This window comes from Cervus elaphus, chromosome 23, assembly GCF_910594005.1.
Source record: "Cervus elaphus chromosome 23, mCerEla1.1, whole genome shotgun sequence".
NCBI lineage: Eukaryota > Metazoa > Chordata > Mammalia > Artiodactyla > Cervidae > Cervus > Cervus elaphus.
The window spans coordinates 74,541,400-74,556,618 of record NC_057837.1 but is presented as its reverse complement, the minus strand read 5'-3'; the positions used below and the strand labels follow the sequence as shown (position 1 = coordinate 74,556,618).

At 48.4% G+C, this 15,219-nt stretch overlaps 1 pseudogene; it reads left to right on the top strand.

The window, feature by feature from the left end:
* The first annotated feature begins 1,683 nt into the window (after nucleotides 1–1,683).
* Nucleotides 1,684–14,841, top strand: LOC122681927 (annotated as a pseudogene).
* Nucleotides 14,842–15,219: the final 378 nt, after the last annotated feature.

The following is a 15,219-nucleotide window of genomic DNA, read 5'->3' as shown; positions in this document are numbered from 1 at the left end:
CCTTCAAAAGGGCAGAGTCTGGTGGAAGGTTTAGAACCAGATAGATCTGGTTCCAACACCTACTTTATCTCTACTGTCAATTAACACCAAGTAGATCACTTCATCTCTCTAAGACTCAGTTTCCACATCTGTAAAATGGGAGCAATCATGCCCACTTTGCCTAACTCTAAATTGACTATTCATAACAACATCCCAGCTCAGTCTCTAACACAGGAGAAGACCATCTATGTACATGTGTTAAATTATTGAATGGGTTTCCCTTCCCACTTTGATAGTCTTTGCTTTCTGATAATTGAGGACAGTTTGAGTCACGTGTGTTCTGTTATAATTAACAACCACTCATGTTATAAAGCTCATGGATTGTGTGTCAGAAATTTGAACAGGGCAGAGTGGGGATCTAATACTACTTTCCCCACAGGACATGAGAGTACAGAATTACATATTTGTAAAGCACGCAGAGCATCGCCAGGCAATACCCGGTGTTTCACACACATTAGTCATCATTCGTTATAAAGACTGACAATGGGGACAATGGGATCTTGGCTGGTGCCCCCAGAATACTCCCCTGGCAAGTTCCCTCTCATTCTTTCTTTGTCCATTTATCAGATTTGTAGACAGAGCAAGCTCTTCAGAGAAGAAGGGGAAGAAGAAGGGGGAAGAGAGGGATAGATCGATAGATAAATAGATGGATGGATAGATGGATGGATAGACAGAGAACTGTAACTACCCATATATTCGCCCCTTGCCACAGTCAAGCACAGCTAAGTGTTTCTCATGGATTTTTCCCACATCAATCATGTGAGCCTCCCAAGGACACTCCGAGGTGGGTTCTATCATTATTATTCCATTTCACAGATGAAGAAATAATTTTTAGAGAGCATAACCGATGGATCGCCAGCAGCAAAGAACTGTCAGCATCAGTTAGGTGCAGGCAGGAAGCTAGACTCCCAGGAGGCAGTCTCTATGCCTCTTATGAACCTTATGTGGTCCCACCTTCAAGAAGCTTCCTCTAGTGAAGAGACAGCCCTTTCATTCATTCAACTACCCTTAAGCCTCTTTTCGGCAGCAGGAACCCAGCTTAAGATTCCTAACAGGTTTTTGCCTGTGAATGGCACCGTCTTAGAGACGGGAGAGATTCCTGTGGGAAGGTCGGGGGGGTGGGGTCACTCTCGAAGAATTTACAGGTCTTCTTCAGGAGGAAGGAAAGAAAATTGGAGAGAGTAAGCAAAAGAAAGTGAAAAGGCTTTTAGGAGACAGGAGCAACCCAAGTCCAGAGGAGAAAGCAGCTTTCCCTTCCCGCACGCAGCTCTGGGTCTCTGCTCCCCATTTGTCAGGAGCAGGGCTTAGGTTTCTGCCCGGGAGAACAAGATAGGATCCCGGAAGTGTGCTGGGAAGCCAGCGGGTCTCCGACTCCTCCCCTACCCGCCGCCCCACTCTGGGTCCAGAGGAGATGCTCCAGTAGAGAAAGGAGGGAGGAAGCAAAGCCCAGGGTAGGGGCGCACGAGCAGAGTGCGCCGCTCCTTTTTCAACTTCCGTTCCCCACCGCACCCTGCGTCCCCCATCTGACCTCGTGCGGTGCCAGGAGCTGGTGGAAGGAACTGATGCCGGGCTGGGGCAACAAGAATGAGCCACGTGGCATCAGTGGAGACGACCAGAGAACATAGAGGAGCCTGCCTCGGGGGGTCGTGCAGAGCCAGGGAAGAAAGAGGTTGGAGAGGCGAAGGTCGGTCAGTCCGCGCACCGAGCTTCATCGAATGGATCCCCGAGCCTGGAGTCCTGAGCCCCCAGAACCTGGAGAGGAAGGGTAAGAGCTGAGAGCGCTCCTGCAGTCGGTCCTGAAGGAGGCGGCGTTCGGGTGCCCGGTCCCCTGCTGGAGCGCGACCCTACAATCCAGAACGCTCTCTGCAGTGAACCCCACCGCGGGAGCGATCGCACCAACTGAGCAGCAGGAGCCTAACTCCTGAAGCCTCCGAGTTCCCCGCGTCCCGGCTAGTGGCAGTGAGACCCTGCCTGGAGTTGAAGGAACCAGTTAAGCTGGAGACGGCTGCGAGACCCCACCCTCCTCTCCCACCCCGAGACGCGCAGCTTCCTGCAGGGAGATTCTCCGAGGACACCTTTGCACCCGGGAGTCATTCCCCAACTCGCTGCTGCCTTCAGGGGGCAGCGCGGACCGGGGCGCATGGAGAAACCTACCGAGCACTCTGAGCGCGCAAACTTGTCCGGCCCCGGCTTCATGCCCCGCCCTCCACTGACTGTCCAGGCAGTGACCTTGACCCTGGTGCCCCTCGTGTGGGCCGTGGGGGTGGCGGGCAACGCCATGGTGGTCCTGGTGGTGGTCCGGAGCCGCCACATGGTCACGTCCACCAACTGTTACCTGGTGAGCCTGGCCACCGCGGACCTGCTGGTGCTCCTGGCGGCCGGAGTGCCCACCGTGACCGAGGCGGCCTCCGCCCGGGTTTGGATCTTCGGCCACGCCGGCTGCCTGGGCATCACCTACCTACAGTACGTGGGCATCAACGCGTCCACGGGCTCCATCACCGCGTTCACGGTGGAGCGCTACCTCGCCACCTGCCGCCCTCTGAGCGCCCAGGCTCTGTGACCCGCAGCGCGGGCCAAGCGCATCGCGGCGCTGGTGTGGCTGGGCACCGGTGGACACGCGCGAGGCCGCGTACGCCGTCGGCGTGCAGGTACAGTGCGGCCACCGCGTGGCGCGCTCGCTTTACCTGCCTGTCTACTTCCTGGACTTCGCGCTCTTCCACGCGCTGCCCCTGGGCTTGGCCACCGTGTGCTACGCGCTCAAAGCGCGCGTGCTCTTCGCGGGGCCGCTGCCTCCTGGCGACCCCCCGCGGGCCAAGGGCGCTTGTCTTCCCGCGGCAGGAGGGGAGCCCTCAACTCCCGGAAGCAGGTAGGGCCTCCTCTCCCCCCCACCCCCCGCCCGCCTCTTTCGGACCCCTGTACTGAGCCTGCAGCAGATTGGTGGATGGCACCTTGGGCCCTTCCGGAGTCAAAAATGTAGTGAATGGATTAGTGGCTCAGTCGTGTCCGACTTTGCGACCCCGTGGACTGTAAACGGCCAGGCGCCTCTGTCCAAATTCTGTAGGCAAAAATACTGGAGTGGGTAGCCATTCCCTTCTCCAGGGGATGGTCTTCCCGACCCTTGGTGGAATCCAAGTCTCCTGCATTGCAGGCAGATTCTTTACCGTCTGAGCCACCAGGGAAGCCCTCTGGAGTCAAACTCAAATCCAGGTCGTGCTAGTTATTGGGCTGGTTTTGGGAGACATCACTTCTGCCTTTCTGAGCCTGTTTCCTCTCCTGTTGTGTGAGGTCATGGCAATGTGGACCACTTTGGAGTGCCCACAGAACTGGAATAATTCCTTTAGAGTCGATGTCACAAACTTGGGCTTTCCTCGTGGCTCAGATGGTAGAGTCTGCCTGCAGTGCAGGAGACCTGAGTTCGATCCCCGGGTTGGGAAGATCCGCTGGAGAAAGAAATGGCAACCCACTCCAGTATTCTTGCCCGGAAAATCCCATGGACAGGGGAGCCTGGCAGGCTACAGTCCATGGGGTTGCAAAGAGTCGGACCTTAAAGGCTAAATTCACATTGGTTTATTATTAAACGTCCTCAGCGAGTCCCTCCACCATAGCCGTTATTCCCCTTCTTCTACTGATGAGGAAAGTGAGGCTCAGAGAGGTGAAGTGACTTTCCAAGACAATTCCACACCCTCTGGTGCTAAAGCTGCTTCAACGGACAGTCTGAAAGCACAAGAGGAGACTGGGTCCTGGGGAGGAATCCAGCATTTACTGAGCACTTGCTGTGTGCCTGATTATCTGGTGGTTCCTGAAATCACTCCTGTTTGGGAGGTTTACTACCTGAATTTACGGACAAGGCAACAGGCAGAGGGGACATGGGAGTAACCGAGGTGACACAGCAGCGGACCTGGGAGCAGGACCCCAACTGCCCAGACCCCCTGTATCTTCAGCCCTGTCCCAGCAGTTTCACCATACCACGGGGCTTCCAGGAATGCAATGGAAGGACCGCTCTCTGGGTCCAGCTGGTCTTTATCTTCAGCCTTCCACCCCGACCCACAGCTCATGTGGGAGGCGGAGGCACCTCGTCCTGGCTGAATCACTCCTGAGCCAGGCAAGAACCGTCTGTGCCATCTCCCTGCCTCGTGGGATGGGCATGCTGTTGGGGGGACTCTTCCAGCTGCCTCCAAAAGCCCCTTTGGCCCATCCTGCTTGTAGACAACTTAGATCAAAGTAGTTTTTAGAGGGAAGGTGGCAGGACACAGGCTGAGCAGGTCTGAAATAGAAAGTTTAGGTTCCAGACAAATGCAACTCCTGCCCTTCCACTTATTTACCATTGTTACTGCTCTCAGGCTCATCCTGGAAGGATTGGGATCAAAGTCCTGCCTGATCTATGCTGTAGGTGAAACTTCTGGTAGTGAAAAGAGTATTCTAGACCTAGGTTCTGGTCCCTAGCTTTGCTAATGTCTTGCTATGTGGCTTTGGGTAAGTCACTTCACCTTGCTGAGACTTGATTTCCTCCACTGGAAAATAAGAATAATTATAGTGTCTTTACCTCAATGGATGATAGTAAATATAAATCTGACATATAGTAAGTGTTCAGTTATGGTACCTGTTGCTATTGTTTTGTTGGGGTATTAATGTTTTATTTTTATAACAAAGGGGTCTATGGACTGAGCATTCCTTTCATGCCTAAGAGAGTCCTTGAAGAACGCAGTGCACAATTCCAACAGGGAAAAGGCATTAAATTAAGGAAATCAGAAAGCCCAGTGCAAGGTGGAGCATAATAATAACAACAGTGAACATTTATTGGGTATTTGCTTGTGCCAGACACTGGTCTTAGTGCTTTACACAAGTTTACATGTTGAATTTTTACACCAACTCCGTGATGTATCGTATGTCATCATCTCAGAGGAAACTGGGTCACAGAGGCTGCCCAAGGCCACAGAGTTGGTAAGTGACAGAACCAAGATTTGAACTCAGGAAACCTGGCTCCAGAGCCCACCACCCTGCTGGTATTTCTCACCCAAGTGAACGTAAAATAGAATGGAACAGGATCTGAATTTGGTACAATCAGAAGTCAAGACCTTCTAGGGAATTCCTGTAATATTTTCGTGGCTCCTGGAGAATATTATATAACATGAATTTATTGACTCAGCCAGAGCCAAGCCTCTTAGGAGAGGAACTAAACTCACAGACTCTAAGAAGTAATGGTATGCTGGAACACCAGGCTAGCTTCTGCCTTGATGAGAAAGTTGTCTCTCCCGTATTCCCCAGAGCTGATTGAATGTATCCAGGGTTTTCCGGTCACAGAACCAGTGACAGGACTATTTGAGCAGTTTAAGCTCATTAAGTGGACGTTTGCCACCATGTTTTGGTCTCTGGAGGGGTCACTGAGGATTCCAAGGTCCGGGACACGCGTGCGCTGCTATCCTTCGCTGTGTTAGTGATGTCCCGGCTCCCTTGACAGACGCCCCCTTGTGGTGATTTCATTCCAGGATTTAGAAACTAGGCATCTTGTGAAACACCTTCCAGTGGGCACTCCTCCTGGAGGCTTCATTTAGTCTGTGCTGTGAGGGAAGTGCTGCGGAGATCTGAAGAATTAGGAAGTGAGGAGGAGGGCGCAGGGAGAGGCAAACAGGTGGCTAAGAGCAAAGGCAGGAAGGAGGGTCAGAGGGAGGGAGCAGGGCGAGTGAAAGAGCCGGAAGGAGGCCTGTGGCTGCGTCTGCTGGGGAGAAGCGATCTAGCTGGAGAGAGGGACAGTCCGAGGCCAAACAGCTGGTTTGTGGCGGAGCCAGGATCCTAACCCAGCTGTGCCCATTCTGAACCCCAGGCAGTTGCAATAGTGGTTATGTTAGTAGCAGCAGCTGCAGTAGTAAACCCACAAAAGCCTCTCTCATATGCCTGGCACTATTCTACATTCTTTACTGGCATGAACTCCTTCTCTTGTCCACTTATGATGACAGCAGTACCGTGTCTCCGTCTTATAGAGAAAGGGACTGACGCTCAGTGGATGAGTGAATATTGCTTCCAATATGTGGGAGCCGCCCATTCAAAGGCTCTAGGGGTGGATCGGAGCTGGGAGGTTTCTGAAGACTTGAGCAGAGCAGAGAAGGATGCAGAGTGGTTTTCTGGGTGAGGATGGAGTTGAACTGAGGACATGCGTGCAATCACAGGTTGGCCAGGCCCGGACACTCTTGTGTTACTTGTCCTGCAAGCTCACAGAGAGACCTGGAAGCCAGGATTCTCCCTTGGCACCCATGTGGTTCTTATTTTCCTGTCTCACCCGGCAGGTCACCAAGATGATGGCTGTGGTGGGGGTCCTTTTCGCTCTGCTGTGGCTGCCCTACCATGCCCTGGTGGTGGTGAATTCCTTTCTAAGCCCGCCCTACCTCAGCCTTGGCTTGCTTCTCTTCTGCCACCTTTGCATTGACATGAACAGCGCCGTCAACCCCATGGTCTACGCCCTCATGTCCCAGCGTTTTCGGGAGGCCTTCCATGGGCTGTTTCAGTGCTATCTGGCCCGGCCCAAGGCCCCGCCCCAGGAGGCCAGCCCTGTTTACTACGGGGTCATCAGAGACTGTTCCCAGCACAGACTGGGCTCTTGGAAGAAACCAGGGGGCGTGATGTCCAGACAGGAAGGGGATCCTGCCACTTCACGGTGAGACCCCCCCACTGACCCCTATTGAGGTGGAGAGGTCTCCATGCGTTTGAGGAGACATGGGTATTGGAGGAGAGAATGGTGTCCAGGGCTGTTCAGGAGAGGTGCCCAAGTTGTGCACTGCACAACCCTAGGGGTCACTATTTACATCACAGACAGCCTAGATTTGTGTATTTAGTAAAAGTTTCCCGGTTCAATAAATATACAAATCTAAGAGGTGCTCCCAAATATTTATTATATGAATAAATGAATGAATGAAAATGAAAGTTGCTCAATCGTGTTGGACTCTTTGTGACCCCAAGGACTGTACAGTCAATGGAATTCTCCAGGCCAGAATACTGGAGGGGGTAGCCTTTCCCTTCTCCAGGGGATATTCCCAACCCAGGGATTGAACGCAGGTCTCCCGCATTGCAGGTGGATTCTTTACCAGCTGAGCCACAAATGAATTGATAATGAATAAAAATGAATTTTAATCTTAATACTCAAGACCCTTTGCTGAGATCTGGCTTCCCGTTTGAGGAAGATTTGAGGTGTAGACTGTGACTTGTTGTCAGTTCTTTGTCAGCAACAGAAAGTATCTCTGGCTAATGAAATCAGAAAGGAATTGGTTGGAGCCAGAAAGAATCGTAACCAGGATAACTCCAGGGATCTACATGGCAGGTATTAACGGGCAATGGCTTCATGGCATCCATATCAGAATGAATCAACTCCACCTAGACCAGGAGTTAAGATGGACAACTTACTGCACCATCGTTCAGTGGCGGACACTGAAAGATGTATAGGCTGAGTACGCTCAGTTCCAGCGGACACCACCCTGCAGTTTAAATGGAGGGATCCCATGAAGCTGTGCAGTGCACAGCCCATGTGAGTGTATATGGTAGACCTTAATGGCAATAGGGTTGTTCCCCAAAGAAAAATGGAAGTTCTTGTCATCAGGAAAAAGTGGTATATATGTCAGGAGGACCAAACAAAAGCGAAGCAACTAACAATAGTAGATATCCATCACAGATGAGTCCACCCAGGTTAACAGCAGCGGGAGCCTTCTGCCCGGGCAACGAAGTTCACCTGCCATCAATGGCCGCTGATCTGCGATAATACCTCCACCTAGCGGCCATAGTGGAAACTGCATTATCCAATATCTGCTTGCGCCTCTGCCTTTTTGTTTTCTTTCTCTTCCCTATCTTCCCTCCAGCCGTCTACCCTCCTCTCCCACCTCTTCCCGACTTCTCCCCTCCCCTCCCCCAGACTCCCTGACGGGTCATCACTTCGGAGGACCAGTTCCTGAGCTCCGTGATGACAGGGCTGGGGAGTGGAGCTGGAGACCTAGGAAGCTATAGAACTCAGGACCCCAGCCCCTTTCCGTTTCCCCCTCATTCTTGCAATATCTTTCTAAATTTTATCTAAATTTACACAATCGTATGTATTTAATGTACATAACTTTATCTAAACATGTATATGTAAAAAAATAGAAATAAGCTTAATAGACTTGTCTGATGTTTTATTTCTTTAAAAATTTTTATTTGTGGACCATTTTTAAAGTCTTTATTGAATTTGTTACAATATTTCTCTTGTTGTTATATCCTGGCTTTTTGGCTGAGAGGAATATGGGCTAGCTCCCCAACTAGGAATTGAACCCTGTACCCTCTGCCTTGCAGCAGGAGCCCCAATAAAGCCTTGCCTGAATTTATTGTCTGGCTTCTTATTGATTCCTATTGATTAAGGAGACCAAGAACCCTGGTCGTTAACACTTTGTTACACAGTCATAGAAAACTAATACAAACACAAAGATCTTCACAGTTTTTGCCCAGTGCCACAAATTCCTTCTTTTTCCTCTAATATTCTTGTCTGCACTCAATCCTTCAATCCTACTCTTTCCAAGCCACTAAGCCAGGCAACCATGCAACACACATTTTTCTGATTGCTCCCCTATGAGATCCAGGCTATGGTAGAAGGCTTTCTCACATGTGAAATGCTCACTGGGCATACTCCCCAGTGCATTTTCTGATGTTGAGTGGGAACAACAGCAGGAAAAATAAGGGACTCTCAGCCTCTAGTGTTTCTGCTGCTGCTAAGTCGTTTCAGCCGTGTCTGACTCCGTGTGACCCTATTGAGCTAGCCCGCCAGGCTCCTCTGTCCATTGGATTCTCCAGAAAAGAATATACATAGGAGTGGGTTGCCATGCCCTCCTCCAGGGGATCTTCCAGACACTGGGATTGAACCCGCATCTCTTACGTCTCCTGTGGATTCTTTACCAGTGGCGCCACCTGGGAAGCCCTTCTGGTGTTCCTAGGAGAAGTTTAAGAGAAAGAGAAGGCCTGGGGAATCATTTGCTTTTGGGGGGACATTTCATAGCCTGTCATCTTCACTTCTCAGGTGTAGTTTCGATGAAGTTCATATGCACCTTTTCGCTTTAATGGTTCCTGGCAATCACCCAAGCCAGGTAATGACGGCAGAAGCTCCTCTAAGGAGCCCCCCACTGTGGGCGGCGGCCGTGGCGCCTTATGGAGGATGTAGCCCGGAAAAGCGTGGACCGCCCAGTGGGAACCTGGGGAGGACGGCCCGGCGGCCTCTTCTGCCCATGAGTCATTGCCTGCACTCCACCTACCGTACTTTCCAGTTTTCTGCCGAGTCCGTGTTCCAGTTCTCTAGGCTGTTCCGGGGAAAGAGTCCTGCAGCGTCTGGACCCCGTCCTTCCGTGGTCACCTGGGCGAAGCAGGTGCACCCACAAGATAAAGGGTTGGCAGGGAGCTCCGAGCCCTCCGGGCGGGGGGCGAAGGGCCGGGCGGAGCTGGCCTCGGTCCGCGGAGAGTGGACGCGCTCTCTGCCCGCATCCCTTTCCAGGGACGCCCCGAGGTGGGCTCCCCGATGGTCGATGGTCGGTCGGGAGAAAGGCAACAGAGGGCAGAGTTCCTCACTTGCAGACCTCATGACGGGCACTCCCTGCAGCCCCCCGTTTTTTAAAAAGAAGGTGCTTTGTGAAGGTGCAAGGTTTGTACATGGTTAAAGAGGGCAAGAGGAGAAGGGCGCAGCGACAGAGGATGAGATGGTTGGTAGGCATGACTGACTCAATGGACATGAGTTTGAGCAAACTCCAGGAGCTGGTGATGGACAGGACCTGTGTGCTGCAGTCCATGGGGTGGCAGAGAGTCTGACAGAACTGAGCAACTGAACAACAAATAGCTACAATCTTGTCCCCAAAGTTCCACTGATGCAACTTGGATCTGCAGCCTGTTAGTCTGGGTTGAAGAGTAGTGGAGAACAGCAGGGGAGGGAAGGAATATTTATTATAGAAACAAATGTTATAATCATTGTATTCGTTATTTTATACTATGCATATATTGGAAGAAAAAATGTGAGCTTCAGTTGGCGAGAATGGCCAGGGAGCATATTTGACCGGAAGAGATTTCAGGGGGCTGGGGGGTGGGGGTGATGTCTGCTGTGCGCGTGAGGTTTTAAGAGCACGATGTTTGTGTTTAGACCAGGTCCTGTCACAGAAGAGCACTGCCTCCCAGGGCATCTTATTTATACTCATCATGTTTTCTCATCTGAAAAGTGAGCCTAGGAATAATATTTGCCTCGTTGGGTTGTTCTGAGGTAAAACAAGATAGCACTTGTAAAAAGCAAGCCCGTGGGACTTCCCTGGCAGTCCAGGAGTTAAGACTCTGAATTTCCACCACAGGATGCTTGGGTTGGATCTCTGGTCAGGGAAGTTAAGAGCCCACATGCCCCCTGGTGCAGTAAAAAAAAAAAAAACGACAACAACAACAACATGTATGTTGCAGGGAGCAAGCCAGAATACAATACACTCTGGACTTGTGTCCCTTGCGATCAATGTTACAAAGATTTTTAGATATCTCACTCAGTCCACCCAACCAGGCTGTGAAGTCAGCATTACCGCACCTTTAGGAGCACATTTTATAACTTCGTTTACAGAGAGCTAAAGTGATTTATTCCCTGGTAAATGAGTAGATTTTAAAACTGTTTAAAAATCTGTTTTAGTGAGGTCTGTTTTACTCCCAGTCTCATTGTGGGGCTTTCTTTGTGGGGCTTCCCAGGTGGCACTGGTGGTAGAGAGCCCATCTGCCAATGCAGGAGATGCAGGTTCAGTCCCTGGGTCAGGAAGGTCCCCTGCAGGAGGGCATGGCAACCCACTCCAGTGTTCTTGCCTAGAGAATCCCATGGACAGAGGAGCCTGGCAGGAGTCCATGGGGTCGTAAAGAGTCAGACACGACTGAAGCAGCCTAGCACACACACACAATCTTTGTAATGTACATTCCCCCGCCTGCCCTCATTGTTTTTTTTCTAGCATGATGACTTGCCTTCCCTGTGCCCTAGGAAGCAATTATACTATGTATTTTGATAATCAAACCATTGGCGCTATTTTCCTTAGGTCACAAGGCATAATCGAGGCTTCTAGGCTCATTCTGCCTCCTGCAGCTTTGTCTCACTCTGCAGCCTTAATTGGCCTTTAGAAAAGGTCCAGCTCACCAGGCACTTGAACGCTGGGAGTCCAAATGCAGATTCCAACTGATGGAAATGTGGCTGCTATGCCCAGGTAGAAACAAAACCATCCCAGTGAAGGAAAAAGCAGGAGGCCCCAAGGACAGAAATCACACCTGGGAGAACATATTTCTAAACCGAAACCTCTCCCTAGGATTTTAAGGCAGAGACAGAAGAATCCCTGAAAGAAGAGTTTGGGGGAAAAAAAATTTAAAAATTAAAAAAAAAAAAAAAGAAGAGTTTGGGGGCCAGAATTTTCCTCTCCAGGGTGAGCGAAACCTGGGTGATCACACCATATTCAAAGACCATTGATTGATCATTGTGATTCATGAAAGCCTCAGTTCAACTTTCAGAAGAAAAATGTGCATTGCAATGAGAGGGCAAAGGGAGGGTGCAGATGTGTTAAAGAGAAAAAGATACTTCATGAAGACTCATTCCATAGAAAACCATTGCTTACATTTGTTCTTTGGTTGCTAAATCACCTCTGACTCTTTTTCTACCCATGGAGTGTAGCCCGCCAGACTTCTCTATCCATGGGATTTCCCAGGCAAGAATATTGGAGTGGGTTGCCATTTCCTTCTCCAGGGGATCTTACCCACCCAGGGATCAAACCTGAGTCTCCTGCATTGGCAGGCAGATTCTTTACCGCCAAGCTACCAGGGAAGCAAGCCCACTGCTTACATTTTCTCAGTATAAAAAGTTCTACGTGATCATTTCAGAATTCTGACAAGTGGATATTCCCTCACTGTGTTGTTTCCTGTATTTCCTAGACCAGATGGGTCAAAGGGCCATTTTCTTGGTAGATAATAGTAAGAGCTGCTATGTTAGATGTCTCATGATTCCATTCTTCATTCTTTCTTATCCAGCTCTGATGTCATCACTCTTGGCCCTCTTCTTCGAAGATGAACAAATCCCAGGTAAGTTGTTTAGGGATTTACTTCCCATGTTTTGGAGTGGATCTCAAGAGGTTTGAGGAATGGAGTTGGTCATGGATAGATCATGCCTGCTTGATGATGCTGCCTCCGTAAAAATCCCAGCAATATGGGGTTTGGAGAGCTTCCAAGTGGAGTTGCTGGGTGAATGACAGGCCCAGAAACCCCAGGCCCCTTCCCACATACCTTGCCCTACACATCTCTTCCATCTGAATGTTTGTCAGTATCCCTAATTTCCTTTTACAATAAACTGTTCGCCTGAGTTCTGTGAGTTGCTCTAGCAAGTTGCTCAAGCAAACTCTGGCGGGGGTGGGGTGGGGTCAGAGGAACTTCTGATATAGAGCCAACCTACCAAAGCACAGGTGACCACCTGGACTTGGGATTTGAAGTTAGGGATGAGGGGCAGTCTTTTGGGACTTGGGCCCTTCACCTGTGGTATCTGACACGATCCCCAGGTAGAGAGTCAGAATTGAGTTGAATTATGACCCCCAAGCAATATCACAGAATGGCTTGGTGTGGGGAACCCCCCACATATCCGGTGCGAGGAGTGTCAGCGTGGTGGTAGTGTGTGAGTAAAGGAGAACACAGGAGAACTGAGTTTTTCCTGCACGCGGGGGTTAAGACTTCAGTGTATCTTTCGTTGGGGGCCAGGGGGTGGCTCACCTCAACACCCTGTTGGATTCTATCCTCAAATGTGTGACAGTGAAAACTCAAATTAAATAAGGAATTAATTATTACAAGCAAAAAGAAAAAGTTGTACACACTATGTTAGTGTTTAGATGACATTTTAAGTCTCTATATAAGCGTTTCTAGCTCTCTCTCCATTTATCGTACCAACAGCTATTATTTTCTTAAACAGTAGAAATATCTTAAGTGGTTTTAATGTTGAAATCCAATAGGAAATTTTTTCAGCTGAAACTTTCCAATGAGAATGTCTTGAATGGCCTAACTTTTGCATAATGGCTATTTCCTTTTTTTTCTTTTTTCTCCTTTTTCCTTTTTCATGTAATTAGAGACTTAGGGTTTATAATTAGTGGTTATCCCCAGGAATCATGGCAACGGATATTTTTAAAAAGTTGCCATTTCCTTCTCCAGGGGGTCTTTCCTACCCAGGGATCGAACCTGGGTCTCCCACATTGTAGGCAGACGCTTTACCCTCTTAGCCACTAGCGAAGCCCTCCCCCCTCAAAAAAAAAGACATTTATTGGAATCTAGGTTTCTGTTGAATCTGTTAGCAAAATTTGGAATACTAGACATTTTAGAACAAGCTGTTCTTTTCTGTTAAGCTTCTTACTTTCTCCTTTTAATATAGACTCCAGAGTTAAGAGCATTGTTGGAAATTCTTAATATATTTTAAACATATAGAATAGTTTCTGTTTAATTTGACTCTAAACCAGAATTTTAGAAACCAAAATTAGGAGTAATTGCCCAATTTCCCCCTCCCCATCCCAATAACCATTTTACTTTTTCATAATTGCATTGATCACGTTTATTTTATACTCATCTTTTGCATTTTCAGTATATAACTTAACAGACACGTAATTTTATAGGTTATTTGCAAAAAGTGGGCTTATGTCCATATGCTTTCTTAGAGATTTAAAAAAAAGCACATAAGGAATGAACATGGAATGAGGAGCTGCCTCCAATGATTACACAACAATTTAGCTCTGTGGCAGCCACTATAATACTCTAATATCTGGGAAAGCAGAGGTCAGAAAGATGAGAGAATGACCCTCAAAGAAGAAACTGAATGTCTTTCCATCAATTTCTGTGGATTGAGACCAGTCCTAAAGAGACTTGTTAGACTATGCCCAACCCCACTTGACTGAACAGGGCTAAGCTGCCACCAATGATTATGGGAACTGATTCAGAAAAGTGTAGATTTCTGACATAAGACTTGAATGTATTCAACATTTCCCACCAGTGTTAGCAGGCCCTAGAAAGCTTGTGACTTATTTATCAGAGAATACAGGAAATCAACTTATTTTGAGTAACACTACTATGGATTCTCCAAGTCCTGAATCTAAGTCATAGAATTGTTGCCATCTCTCCATTTCGTCTTGGTTCTCTAGATACATCCAATAAAGGTGCCAACTACTCCAGGAAGCAGATGTCTATGAATTCTATCCATTTAGACAAGGAGCAGAAACCTTGTCTTGTAGCCCATTGACCCAGCACCTTTAAATTTCTCATGTTTTCCCTCTTAACTCTTCCTCTTTTAGGTTTTCAAATTGTGACCCACTTTTTGTTTTTCATTGTCCACTGGCAAAGTTTCTTCTTCTCTGAAGTTTTAATTCCAAAGAAATGGCTTTTGTGGTCCTTACTTGTGCCTAGATCAGAGTTGTATCCCCTCCATACAAAATAGAGGTCCACCTCTGTTAAAACTAGGATTTTAGTCGTCCATTGAAAGTAGATAATGAACAATTGGCAAAATGAGTCTGTTCTTTTTACTCCACCCTCAAGCTGCCTATGAGTCTATTTCCCATCATAGGAACTGCCGTTTCCAGGTTCAAGTTTTGCTTGGGCACGTTTAGCTGCTTTTGCTCAAAGAACTGAGTCAATGAAATACAGAAAATACGTCTCTGATCACATCTCCCTGTTTCTTCAACATTTAAATTTCTAAAATATTCCACACAGGATGAATTCATGAAGAATTGGACTTTGGCTAACACCCTTTCCACATTGATCTCTTTGGTTTAGATTTTTGATTTCTAGTAAAAGGTAAGTGATTTCTAAATGCCTCCCTGCCTCTTCTACAGTCAGGGTTTCTTTTTATCATGAGTTTGCAGATGTCGAGACAGTTTCGAATTTAGACTGAACGCTTTTCCACATTGATCACATACAAAGGGCTTCTCTCCAGTATGGATCTTCATGTGCTTACTAAGATTTGAACTATGGTTAAAAGCCTTTCGACATTCACTACATTTATAAGGTTTCTCTTCAGTATGAATTTTTTTATGTCGGTTAAGGTCAGAGTAATAGCGAAAGGTCTTCTCACATCCATCACATGGAAAGGGCCTCTCTAGTGTCTCTGGCCTGTCTTCAGAATGACTTTTCTGGTGTCTAATAACATTTGGCTGATGTTTAAAGGTTTTTTCA